Below are 12,808 nucleotides of genomic sequence, written 5' to 3'. Positions count from 1 at the left end.
AAAATAGTGTTTGTAATAACGGTAAAGGAGAAATCGAAAAGTTAAACGAACGATTAAAAAGTCCTCAGATAGTTGCTGATATACTGAGACGAGATATCACTAAACTTGAGAACGAAAACCGTGAGTTAAAAACATTGGTTGCGAGCAGTAAACGCCAAAAGATTATAAACAACTTAAACACACATTCCAGTGAAAGTAATGGTCAAAATTTCGTAAATAGGCCGAACTCAAATGCCAGTGAAAGTAACGGTCAAAACGACGTAAATAGGCCTAACTCAAATGCTCTTCAAAGTGAAAACAGTGGCCTGAAGTGTGTAAACAATTCAAAAACTATTTCTCGTGTAATGCCAAACAAAGTGACTAAAAAAGTGGCTTGCTCACAACGAAATACATGGAATAAACCTAATCTCGTGTGCACAAACATGTTCAGTGTGTTATCAGAAAGCAGCAGCAACTCCATAAACATTAAAAGTGAACAAGCCGCCTAAAGTGAAGATAAAAACATTGTAAGGAGCTGCAAAAACATCGCCAACAGCCAAAAACAGCGAACAAAGAAAGACAATATGTTTTTTCTAGCGGACAGCCACGGAAGAAAGCTAGCAAATATTCTACAGGATGTGAATACAGATCTTCGTGCAACTGGCATCGTAAAACCTGGTGCGAGGACAGAAAATATTGTTGCAAGCATCTCAGAACACAAGAATACAATAAGGGACATTGACTTTGTTGTTTGTGTGACTAGTGCAAATGATGTAGCACCTAATGAAGCCAAAAAGTGTATAACAGGTTTGAAATTTTTTTTAGATGTAAATAAGGTGGAAAACACTATTGTTGTGACGATACCTCATAGACATGACTTGATCTATAATTCATGTGTTAACAAAGAGATTAGTAAAACAAATATTAAAATCAAACAACTATGTTCCATTTATGCTAAATGCAATGTAGTGGATATTAGCAGACTTGAAAGAAATTTGCACACTGAACATGGTGAGCATCTAAATTACCATGGGAAAACATTTTTGTGTCAGGAGATAAACAAAGTTGTAAATGAAATACGAGCACGCAGCAGCTTTGTCTTAAAAGACAGTCGCACAGAGCATGACTGTACACCTCCTTTTTAGGAGAAAACGACATTGCAGACGGAGGAAAGTTAGAAACCACATTAAGTGGAAACTGCAGCAGTCTAATTCATTCAGATAATTGTGCAACCCTAGATCATGTAGCGAAAATAAATGAATACAGAAGATTCTGTGAAAGTAGAATACCATTATGTAGCAGTGACAGTTTCCTCCACTTTCATATAAATGTACAATCTCTTAGGTGTAAAATCAATGAATTACAACACTGGCTTGATAAAATCAACTGCAGTGTTCTATGCATCAATGATCACTGGATGAAAGACACTGAAATAGACATGTGTGTTCCTCTTGGATATTCGTTAGTTACAAGCTACTGCAGAAAAGTATTACACATGGTGGGGTCTCAATATATGTCAAAAGTAACCTTGAATTGAATTACTCAGTTATAGACCTTAGTAGAATATGCCTCGAAGCTACAATAGAAATAGCCGGTGTGGTAATGCACGAACAGAAAACTGTAATTGTCTCAATCTATCAAATCCCAGGCTCTGATGAGATAGTATTTATAGAAAAAATTAATACTTTAATATTGTTGTTGTCAAAATATAAACAGCATAGAATTGTAATTGTAGGTGATATTAACATAGATATAAGGGCAAAGGGAAAAAAGGTAATTCGTATGATTAACACTCTGAAGTCATTAAACTATTACTGTCTCAATGAAAAACCCACTAGACTGAACACATGCCTTGATAACATAATTAGCGCTGTACAAAGAGACTCCATACAACGTGATGTAATAGAATTAGGTATATCAGATCATGCAGGGCTATGGCTTCAAATAGAAAAATCAGCCTTCAGTTTTACAGAGAGAGAAGTGACATATAGAATTCTAGGTGAATCCAATGTAAACAAACTGATAAACCAGTTAAAAGAAACGGATTGGACTCATGTAATGGATAACAAGAAAACGATTAATAAATGTTTTTCCATTTTCCTGACAGAGATCAAGCATATAGTAGAAATGACATGCCCCTTGGTAACCAAAAGATACCAGAGTAATATTACTCATAAGCAACAAAATACTAACAAGTGGTACACCCCACAACTTAACAAACTCAGAATACTACTGATGATTATGAAAGACAAATCTCATAACAGTGATAGGGACAAGGAAAATTACACTAAAATGGAAACCTTTACAGATTAGAAATAAAAAATGCTAAGTGCTGTGCTAATGATGAATATATTTTAAATTCTAAAAATAAATGTAAAGCTGCCTGGACTATCATTAAAAGGGAAATTAATAATACCAATAAAGAAAGGAGTACCCATATTGACTGCAATATTCTCAACGAATATTTTGTAAATAGCGTCACCACCCCACTCATCAATTCTGCCTCTGATGCAGAAGCATTGCTCACTTGTGCAAAACAGACAAGAAGTGAGAAGTTCACTTGTACCCGAATCACATTAAATGATATTCATAAGTCAATAAACAAATTAAGTAATTCCAAAACGGAAGATTATTATGGACTCAGTAATCTCATCATTAAATGTATAGCAAAAGAAATTGAAATGCCACTTCTCTCACTATGAAACAGAGTACTTGATGAAGGAATATTCCCCGACTGTCTTAAGCTCACATTTAGATTGCCTGTGTATAAAAAAGGTGAAAGAAACCTCCCAAATAACTACAGACCCATTTCAATAGTACCAATCATATCCAAGTTAGTAGAAAATTGTGTGCGTAAGCAGATATACAGGTATTTTGAAACCAACAAAATTTTAAATGAACTACAGTTTGGCTTCAGGTCACACCTATCAACTGTAAAAGCAGTATAAGCTTTGGTAAGCAATGTTTATGAAGGGTATGAAAAAAGGGTATCAATGCTTGGAACACCTATTGACCTAAGTAAGGCTTTTGACTCGGTGTCACATGACATACTCATCAAAAAGTTAAAATACTAGGGCATTGAAGACGACACACTCTGACTATTCCAATCTTATCTAAGCAATAGGTTACAACTTGTATATGCAAATAAGCAGAGGTCAGAAATACTCTGTTCTTGGACCTTTTCTGTTCATTGTCTATGTTAATGACTTCTCGAATTACATACCGTGTAAGAACATACTATATGGTGACAATATGACATTAATAAGTACAGGAGAGAACTTACAGAGTGTACTGGACAAAAATAGAGAAATGATGCAAATGGCTAATTACTGGTGTCAGGCTAACCAACTGTGCATAAATCAAACAAAAACAGGGGAAATAATATTTAATCTCAAAGTAAGTACAAATGAAAACAAAACAGTGAAATTACTTGGACTAATCATAGACCAAAAGCTCTCATGAGAAGGACACACCAATTATCTATGTAATAAACTAGCATGAGTACTTTTCTTATTGTATAAATTAAGAAACAATGTGAGCAAGCAATTGCTACTCCATTCATACTATGCTTTTTTTCATTCCCAACTGCAATATGGAATATTGCTTTGGGGTAACTCCCCATGGGCTGAATTTATTTTCAGTTGGCAGAAGAAAGCAATCAGGTGCATAGAGGGGTTAGCACCCAGAGAGTCCTGCAGAAATTATTTTAAATCTCTTGGCATAATGACAATGCCAAGCATGTACATATATAACTGTCTAATATATGCCAGAGAAAATCTGAAAAAATTGAACATGAGATGTGATGTGCATGCACACGGTACAAGAAACAGTCACCTGATGGACTTGCCTTTCACAAGACTTGCTGTAGTCCATAATAACTATAAGTACTTAAGCATAAAATTTTTCAATATTTCACCATGGTCAGCTCGTAAGTACCACTAAATGAATATAAGAATACATTGTAATCCTGGCTAAAAAAACAACGAATTCCATACAACTGAAGAATTCTTAGAAACTAATCATCAAAATATATGTTTTACCTAAGTTATGAAGAAAATGTTTTGATATTATATAAGCTAGTTATTTACTGTGATTCTTTTCTTATGTGTGTATTTAATTACTGTATAAAGCATTGTGTTACATAATGCTGAAGAAAAGGTCTTTAGTTCCTTTTCCCCACTTTCTGTAACTATTTGAATATCGTACTGAAACTAAAAACCTCTGTAAACTTTGACGAAGCCAATTGCATGAAAAATACTGAAAGGCTAATAAAAATATTCTATTCTATTCTATTCCAATAACTAACAGATATACAACAATGAAACTTCCGGCAGTTGCACATTAAACATAGACGTGTGCAGGGGTGCCAACTGCATTTCACTTCAACTCACCATTGGTGCCAAATTTTTGATTTTTCAGAATTTATTGAACAGATTTCGTACAACAAAAATTACTCTCTTTTCCCTGGACAATTTAGATGTGTAGCATTCTCCCTCATTTCCTGCATTTCCATTTCCTTTATCCCGATTTTCTGCATGATTCAAATCGCCTCTTTCTTTATTTAGCGTATCCAGACATTCTACAAATGTCAGTAACTGTTCTATGGTAGCTCATCCGCTATATAATATTTCTTTGCATGCGAAATATGCAATTTACTTACTCACACTTGAACCACATGGTTTTCATCTAGTGGATTATCTAAACAGTTAGATCTAGTCAGATGGTACTCAGTACACTTCTTATGTATTACCATAAACTTACTTGGGATCTAATAATGCTAGTATCAATTTTTCATGCAAACTTTTGGACCAACACTTTCTCTTAAATTTTTCCTGAAAATCTTACCATGATTTAAATTCCTCTGAATGAGCTCTTCACCATTCTGCTGCATCAGCTAATAAATGCAAAATTTATTTGTTTAGTATCATCCCATTTCTGACTCATAGTTCGAGAAAATACTCTTAAGAAATACTATGGGTGTACTTCTCCTTCTGGCTTAAACTTTGGAGACTGCCAGCACAACTAACTCCATTTTGTATTTGTAATTTTTCTAATAATTCTCCTGCTAATAGATGTAGTCATTTTGGTTCTAAGTTCCTACTGAGTGTCTTCTAATTCTTTCCATAAATTCTGTAACTCACTCTTATTAATAACTAGAGAAAGCACTGTTGATATCTACTTTTTTTGCTGTTTCATTTTTTCTAGATGCTTTTCCAAGTCAGTTTAAGTATTTGGATCGCTAGAAATTACAGTAAGTTATTTATGTACTTCTCATATTTCTATACTATCTTGAGCCTCTGAGATTTTTATTGCTTATAGTTTCATAATTGCTCAAAGATGATTTCTGTAACTGCATCAGCTCACCAGTTATATATTTAAAACATATTTTCACATCTTGTCTAACTATATCATAATGACTAACTATTTTCTTAGGTAAATTAGTTAATGTTTCCTCTAATTTGGAAATTTTATCTATTTTTGTGGATAAATCATCTAATATTTATTATTTTGATATAGTTCTTCTACGTCATCTGCTGCTTTAGCACAACTAACTCCATTTCCTATTTGTAATCCTTCTAATAATTCTGCTGATAAAAGATGTAGTTTTTTGGTTCTAAGTTCCTGCTGAGTGTCTTCTAATTCTTTCCATTAGTTCTGTACCTCACTCTTATTATTAATAGCATCGTCACAGAATTAGAGATAGTGCTGTTGATATCTACTTTTTTTGCTGTATCATTTTTCTAGATGCTTTTTGAAATTAGTTAAAGTATATGGATTGCTAGAAATTTCAATAAGTTATTTATTTAGTTCTAATATTTCTATACTATGTTGAGCCTCTGAGATTTGATTGCATATAGTTTCACAATTGCTCAAAGATGATTTCTCCATCTGTGTCAGCTCCACATTAATATTTTTGGTCTGTATTTTCACATCTCGTCTAACCACATCATAATGCTTGACTATTTTCTTTTCGAACTCATTAGGTGCTTTAAGAGTTCCTCTAATTTGGAAAGTTAATGTATTTTTGTGGCTAAATCTTTTAATTTTTATTATTTTGAGATAGTTCTTCTAACTTATCTGCTGTTTTGAACTTTTCTCATACTCTAAATTCATTCCAAATTTCCGCTAAGACCATACTATCCATACTTCCGGTTGTGATGGGCATGTTATTTAAATTACTGTACAATTTCAAGCTTACATCAATCTAAAAACCTTATTTGTTTATCAATGTTTTTACATCTCCATAGATGATGTACCCACAACAAAATTCTTAGGGTTGCACATTGACAGCCAAATGAAGTGGAATGCCCATGCTATGAAACTCTCGAAAAAGGTATCCACAACATGTTATGCACTTGTATCCACATGCACTAGTGAATGTTTGAGAACTGTACACTTCAGTTATGTTCGTTCAGTAATCAGTTATGGTATTATTTTCTGGGGAAACAGTGCTCAGAATTTACAAACAGTATTTAAAATGCAAAAGAGAGCAGTAAGAATTATAACAAAAAGCAGTAAGCGGGCCCACTGCAGAGAACTTTTCAAAATGTTAGAAATTCTAACTGTCCCTTGTGAATTTTTATTCCAACCCATAGTGTACATCAAGAAAAATATAGAAAATTATAGCACAAATAGCAGCTTCATTGTTCTCAAACCACAGCTGAGCTGTGTAAAAGACACATTTGTTAAACACTTCATGCCATCCCATCTGTTGTATTTGGTGACTTGGTTGAATCCTTTGAACCACTTCATCAGGTCTTGACCAGTATCTTCAGGAAACAATGAGGATGCCTGATGTGCAGCTGACTTACTGCTGTTTTGAAGTCCATCTCTTTCTTGAATATAGAGATCTTAGGAACAATATACTGCTTGTATTCTAGCTCCAGTACATGTAGTTGATGGTTTTTACATTCCCTAATTGTAGCCATGGTGATGTAGATGTTTTGAAGCACCCAATGTCTCCACCAGGCAATGTCATGTTGAAATCACAATCAAGTCCAAAGCTGAAGGCAGGGTAATACATAAAGCACAATGCTTAGTACAGCCACCCTGTTTATTACTGACACTAGGATTCAGTCAGAACAAAACTCAACTCCTGGCCAGAGAGTGCAGTAAATTATGCAAATATTAAATATTCCAGAATGCTGATATTTATATGAACAATGAATATCCCAGAATATACATACATTACAATCATAAGATATTTCAAGAACTTTCCAGAATGATAAATACTCAATAACAAATAATTGTTGATGGTTGGGTTTGAACTGGCAATCTGCAGCATGCCCAACCAAATTCATTAACCACTACACATCTCACAGTTATATTCAACCACTGAGCATTTCTTTAATCTGGACTCTAAATTTCTAGCAATCACATTTCCAGGAAGTTGTAAATATGGCACAAAACCAAACATTTACAGTTCCTGCAGCTTTGGCATTTCTGTATATCACAGAGTGGCAGGAACTGTCATTTTTAATGAAAGTGTTGGTGTTCTGCTCATCAAGTAAACAGAAGTCTGTGCTGCTACTGACCAAAACATTTTTGCAAGTTTACAGTTCAACAGCATGTAGTGAGCCTTGCTTTCGATGTTCCTATTCATGCACCCACTCACTCCATTTTGCTGTATATATCTCGTAGTCAATTCATACTGGATCCCTTCTCTTTACAAAATCTTCAAAAGAGAAGAGAAAAATTTTAGAGCCGAAGTTTATGAAGAGTGAGTCAACTCGAAAAACTCACGACATGTACAGACCAGAAGAATATACTCAACCATGAGTAAGCATGTAGTACAAAATCAATCAGCCACATAAACCAGAGTATTTGATGATAAGTTGACCCATAAAAGGATGAAATAATGGAAAATTATTAGAGCCTAAGTTTATGATGTGGAGATTGACCCAAGAATCCAAATCAAACTGTGTACAAACCAGCAAAAAATGCTTCAACACAACAAAATGAATAAAGTTCATAATCATATCAATAAGTTCATCAGTCCCCTAGAACTTAGAACTACTTAAACCTAAATAACCTAAGGACATCACACACATCCATGCCCAAGGCAGGATTCAAACCTGCAACCATAGCAGTCGTTCGGTTCCAGACTGAAGCACCTAGAAGTGCTCGGCCACACACACACACACACACACACACACACACACACACACACACACACACACACACACACAAACTACTGTAGCAATGACCAAGGTTACCCAAAACAGATCTAAGCATGAATCTGTCCACAACTCAAGTTCCAATCAGATTCAATATTGCAATACTCATGATAGATGCAAGTAATCATAGTCAAAAATAGCTTTGTATGATGACACAATCCAGTAGCTTGAGATCCAACATCAGCGTATGAAAGCAGACATGTATACATCTTGTTGTATTGTCTACACTAGTGAATGTCTTCCACACCATTTGCTGTTTGTCCATAGAAACTAACCTACATATATAAAGACCTAGAAGATTCACTTACAAATGATAAAAAAATACATATTGATTTAACATTACGTAATGTATTGTACTTCAAAAAACATGCATTTATATTGAATAACACTGTCTTTAGCAATCTTGGCTAACAACTCACAAATATCAGTCACAACACTGATTTAGTTGACAGATGATCGAGAACATTATCCAGCACCTACAATCTCTTGGAAGTTGACTGGTCCAGCAGCGTACAGCCATACATCAGAGTGGAGAGTGGATTCGCCCACATCTTTCAGTTTCCTTCTTAGTGTTTTCATCACACACTCCAATGGATAGGTAACTTCCTGTCTAGGAATTACATCAAATACTGAAACATTGTTTTGTGTACTAAATATGCTGTTCAGTACCTCCTTCACATCACACAAGATATGTTCTCCTTAGTAACTTTTCAAAGTCAGGTGAAATTAAAAAGTGTTTACACATGAAACATTAATAGAGTTAAATGCAATAAAAATGGGCTAATAAGGTAATACACACAGATATGCTCAGATATTATTCCTATTTTTTGTAGTACAAATTATGAACGTTGTCCCATCTCAAAATTATAAAAGGATCTACTCATTTAGTCTCATGGCAAATATGTATCAAATTCTAAAGCACGTGTCTATTACAGAAAAAAAACTATATAGTGTATCATAGATTTTAATTTGGTCAACAGATAAGACAGAACTTTAAAAACTGCATCATCTTACAGAATAAATTCATGATAAACAAAACACAATTATATAGTTTTATAAATGTAGAGATAGATTTAAATTCAGTCAATGGATAAGATCGAACTCTAGAAATTACATCATCTTACATACTGCATTCATGACAATGGGAAAAGAATAAACAAACAAAAATTAGATACTTATGGATCATTTCTGTATGCTTTCAGTTCAGTGATTTGCATAATCCAAACAACTTATTAGATTTTGAATACACAAGTCTGTATTCATTAGGATCAGGATTTTCAAGAATTTTGAATGGTCGAATATAAACATAAAAAAATTTCTTTTTCTCAGATGTCAACACTTTAGATTTCTCTTTGGCTTCCACCAACACAAGATATCCTACTTCAAACTTAGAAAATCTACCTTTACCATCACGTCTCTGCTTTCTCCTATCCCCCTGTTTTTTCATCACTTCCCTAACACACTCTTCCCTCTCTCGTTGCTGTGGCCACCCACTTCATACATCGTAGCACCTACTGCACCGGCATCCCACTTCACGTCCAACCAACACAGGATGCCTGCATCAAGGGGCATATATTCTCCAGGAAAACCTATGTTGTCTGTGTTGTCAACACAAATATTTACCAGGAGCCACAACACCAGGTCTCCACCAACGACCGCCAGGGACCGCTACCTATTCACAGAGCCTGCAGAACAGCTTCACCAGAGGTTGCAGGTAGCCCAGAAACTACTTCAATACTCCAGGTATGTGATCACAAATAGTTCCGGCAGATACATCTGCCAAATGGGCTTTATAGGGCTGTGCGCTGCTGGCAAAGGGCAGTTTGATGTACTGCTTGGAAGTATACAGAGCTGCCATCCCAGCAGCCACAGCCAGACGTCTCTTCTAGCTGACTGATCTCTTGCAGAGGGACTTGATATAGTCGACAAATATCTTGACATTGTAAAGTTGTTTTATTGTGATCTCTTCCTGTAAAGAGACGGGTCTTTTCTATTATTATTTGTTATTTTATATTTGTGATGATCCACAGTTGGGATCTAGTCTGTTGTCCTTTTGGAGATTGTATTATTGTTTTGATTTGATGAGTCCAATAATTCAGACTTGTGTTTTCTGCATTTCTATTCTGCTAGTGCAGATACTTCAATGGCGATGAGTTGGTTTAATAGTTTCCCACGTTTGCTCTGGTGTTGTTCGCTATGGCAGACAGTATGCCAGGTATTGATGAACCCTCAGTGCGAGTCATAGTGCTGTTGGAAAGTATGCAAAAAACGAATGAGCTCATTATTCAGCATGTACAGGCGACGTCCATCCCCCCTCCCCATTTTGGGTGTCTATACAGGGGTCCCACCCAGCCTCCCCACTTCTGGGGCTCCATGCTGCGCCCCCTGCGTTTCCCAAGTTCGGCAAATCCGTTTAGCCGTGGAGCAACTACGTGGCTCATCTGGAGCAACACTTTACAGCTCTTGATGTCACTGGCGCCTTTCAGCATCACACATTTTTTCTCACCTATGTGGGCCAGGAAGTTTATCACCTTCTGCAAAGTTGCATCTTGATGCCAAACCTCATACTCTCTCCTATGAGGCATTGACCTCTAGCCTATGGAATTATTTTGACTCTCAGGTCCTACACATCACAAGTTCTTATGTTGTCAGAAGATTCCCGTGCAGTTGTACGGGGAATGGATTGCTACACTGCCAGGTCTCTCCTGTGACTGTCGTTTTTTCTGTGGCAACCCCCATTGCAAGCAGTCTTGTGGTTTGGCACTCATTCTTGATATGATTCTTGTCCATGTCCCAGATGATATCTCACAGACTGATCTTCTGAAGCTGAAATATCCCTCTTTAGACACCTGTTTATCCATTATCCATGCACATGAGCAGTCCTTTCACTCTGCTTCCATGCTGCCATCCCTGGCGCAGGTCTTTGCTGGCTGCCCCTTGTGATGCTGGTTCACATCACTGCAGCTGCCACACCAGTGCTGGGAGCCCCCTCCTGAGGCCGCGTCCACCCTCCTGGACCAGGGCGCAGGTCCCAACCTGTGCCAATGGCGGCCGCAGTGGCAGCAGCAACAGCTACAATGGTTGCCCTCCTGTGGTCAATGCTTTGTCACACACCGGAGACAAGATTGCCACTTCCAGAGGGTGACCTGTTGAGACTGTGGAAAGCAGGGTCACAAAGCTGAGGTCTGTTGATTGTCATTGTTGACGGCTGTGGACCACACTGCTTTGGACGTCTCTGACTCCGTGGTGGATGAGACAGACCTGCTGCCTCCAATTTCCTTCATGCAGTCGGTTTTTCCACACAAAATGACAGCAATCACTCTGAATGTGTGGTTGGACAGCACTCCTCTCACTTTTCAAGTGGATGCAGCGTCCTCTGCCACCATCATCGATGGGGATTTCCATCGTCAGTTGTGTTTCACTGCCACTTCATCCGTTCCATGCTTCCCTGAATAATTACAGCAATGACGTCATCCAACTACAGGGGTGGTTCTTGGCTTGGGTCCAGTACCTCACTCACCATGTCAGGGCCTGGGTTTTGGTCCTTTCTGCCCCCAAGGTCCCGACTGATTGGCAATGGATCTTTTTCTCTTAGTGGGCCCGGCCGTCCAGTTGTTGTCAGCAGACAATCACTTGCAGCAACTTCTGGATGACTTACCAGACGTGTTCTCTGCCACATCTCTGGGGGTCTCCAGGTTCGAAGCCCATATTGAACTCCTCCCCTCAGTAATCCCAAAGTTCCATAAGGCTCGCTCAGTACTATTTGGCTTCCGTGACAAACTACAGCAAGAGCTTCTGCCAGGAAGTTTCATATCAGTGCACACTCTGCTGTAGAGTGAAAATTTCATTCTAGAAGCAAGAGCTTCGTCGTCTAGAGGCTGAGGGCATCATGGCCCCGGTCCACCATAGTCATTGGGCTACACCCATTGTGTTCCTTGAGAAGCCTAACGGATCTCTTCACGTTTGTGGGGATTTTAAGTCCACAGTAAACGCTTAGTCTGTTATTGACTCCTATCCCATACCCAAGGTTGAGGACATCCTGTCCATGTTGGCTGGTAGCAAGGTGTTTGCCAAAATTGACCTGCAGGATGCTTACCTCCAGTTGCCTTTGGACAAGTCACCGAAAATGATCTTGGTAATCAATACGCCTTTTGGGCTTTTCCGTTACAACTGCCTCCTGTTCGGGGTCGCCAGCGCTCTGGCCATCTTCCAGCACTATTTGGAAATACTGACAAGAGACATTCTGGGGATGGCTCACTAGCTAGATGACATCTTAGTCGCTGGCATCTCCACCTCAGACTTGACCCAGAATCTCTGGCGCCTTTTCCATGTTCTTCAGGGTGCCAGCTTATGTTGCAACAAGGAGAACTGTCTCTTTTTCCTGTGTTCCTCAAGTGACCTACCTCAGCCATGGCATTCGGCTGATGTCCCAGTATGTTGAGTCTATTCAGCAGCTGCCAGCCCTGAAGGACATCTCCCAGCTCAAGTCAGTCCTGGGTGAACTCAATTACTACCACTGTTTTATGACGTGACTCTGGTGGAACCACTTCACTGTCTGCTCTGTAAGAATGTTACTTGGGATTGGCTGAAGACTTGTGATTGGGCATTCTGCTGTCTGAAGTCTTCTCTCCTGACGCTGGCTTGCCTTGTCC

This window comes from Schistocerca piceifrons, chromosome 2 (assembly GCF_021461385.2).
Source record: "Schistocerca piceifrons isolate TAMUIC-IGC-003096 chromosome 2, iqSchPice1.1, whole genome shotgun sequence".
In the NCBI taxonomy this organism is placed as follows: Eukaryota; Metazoa; Arthropoda; class Insecta; order Orthoptera; family Acrididae; genus Schistocerca; species Schistocerca piceifrons.
This window is presented reverse-complemented; position numbering follows the sequence as displayed.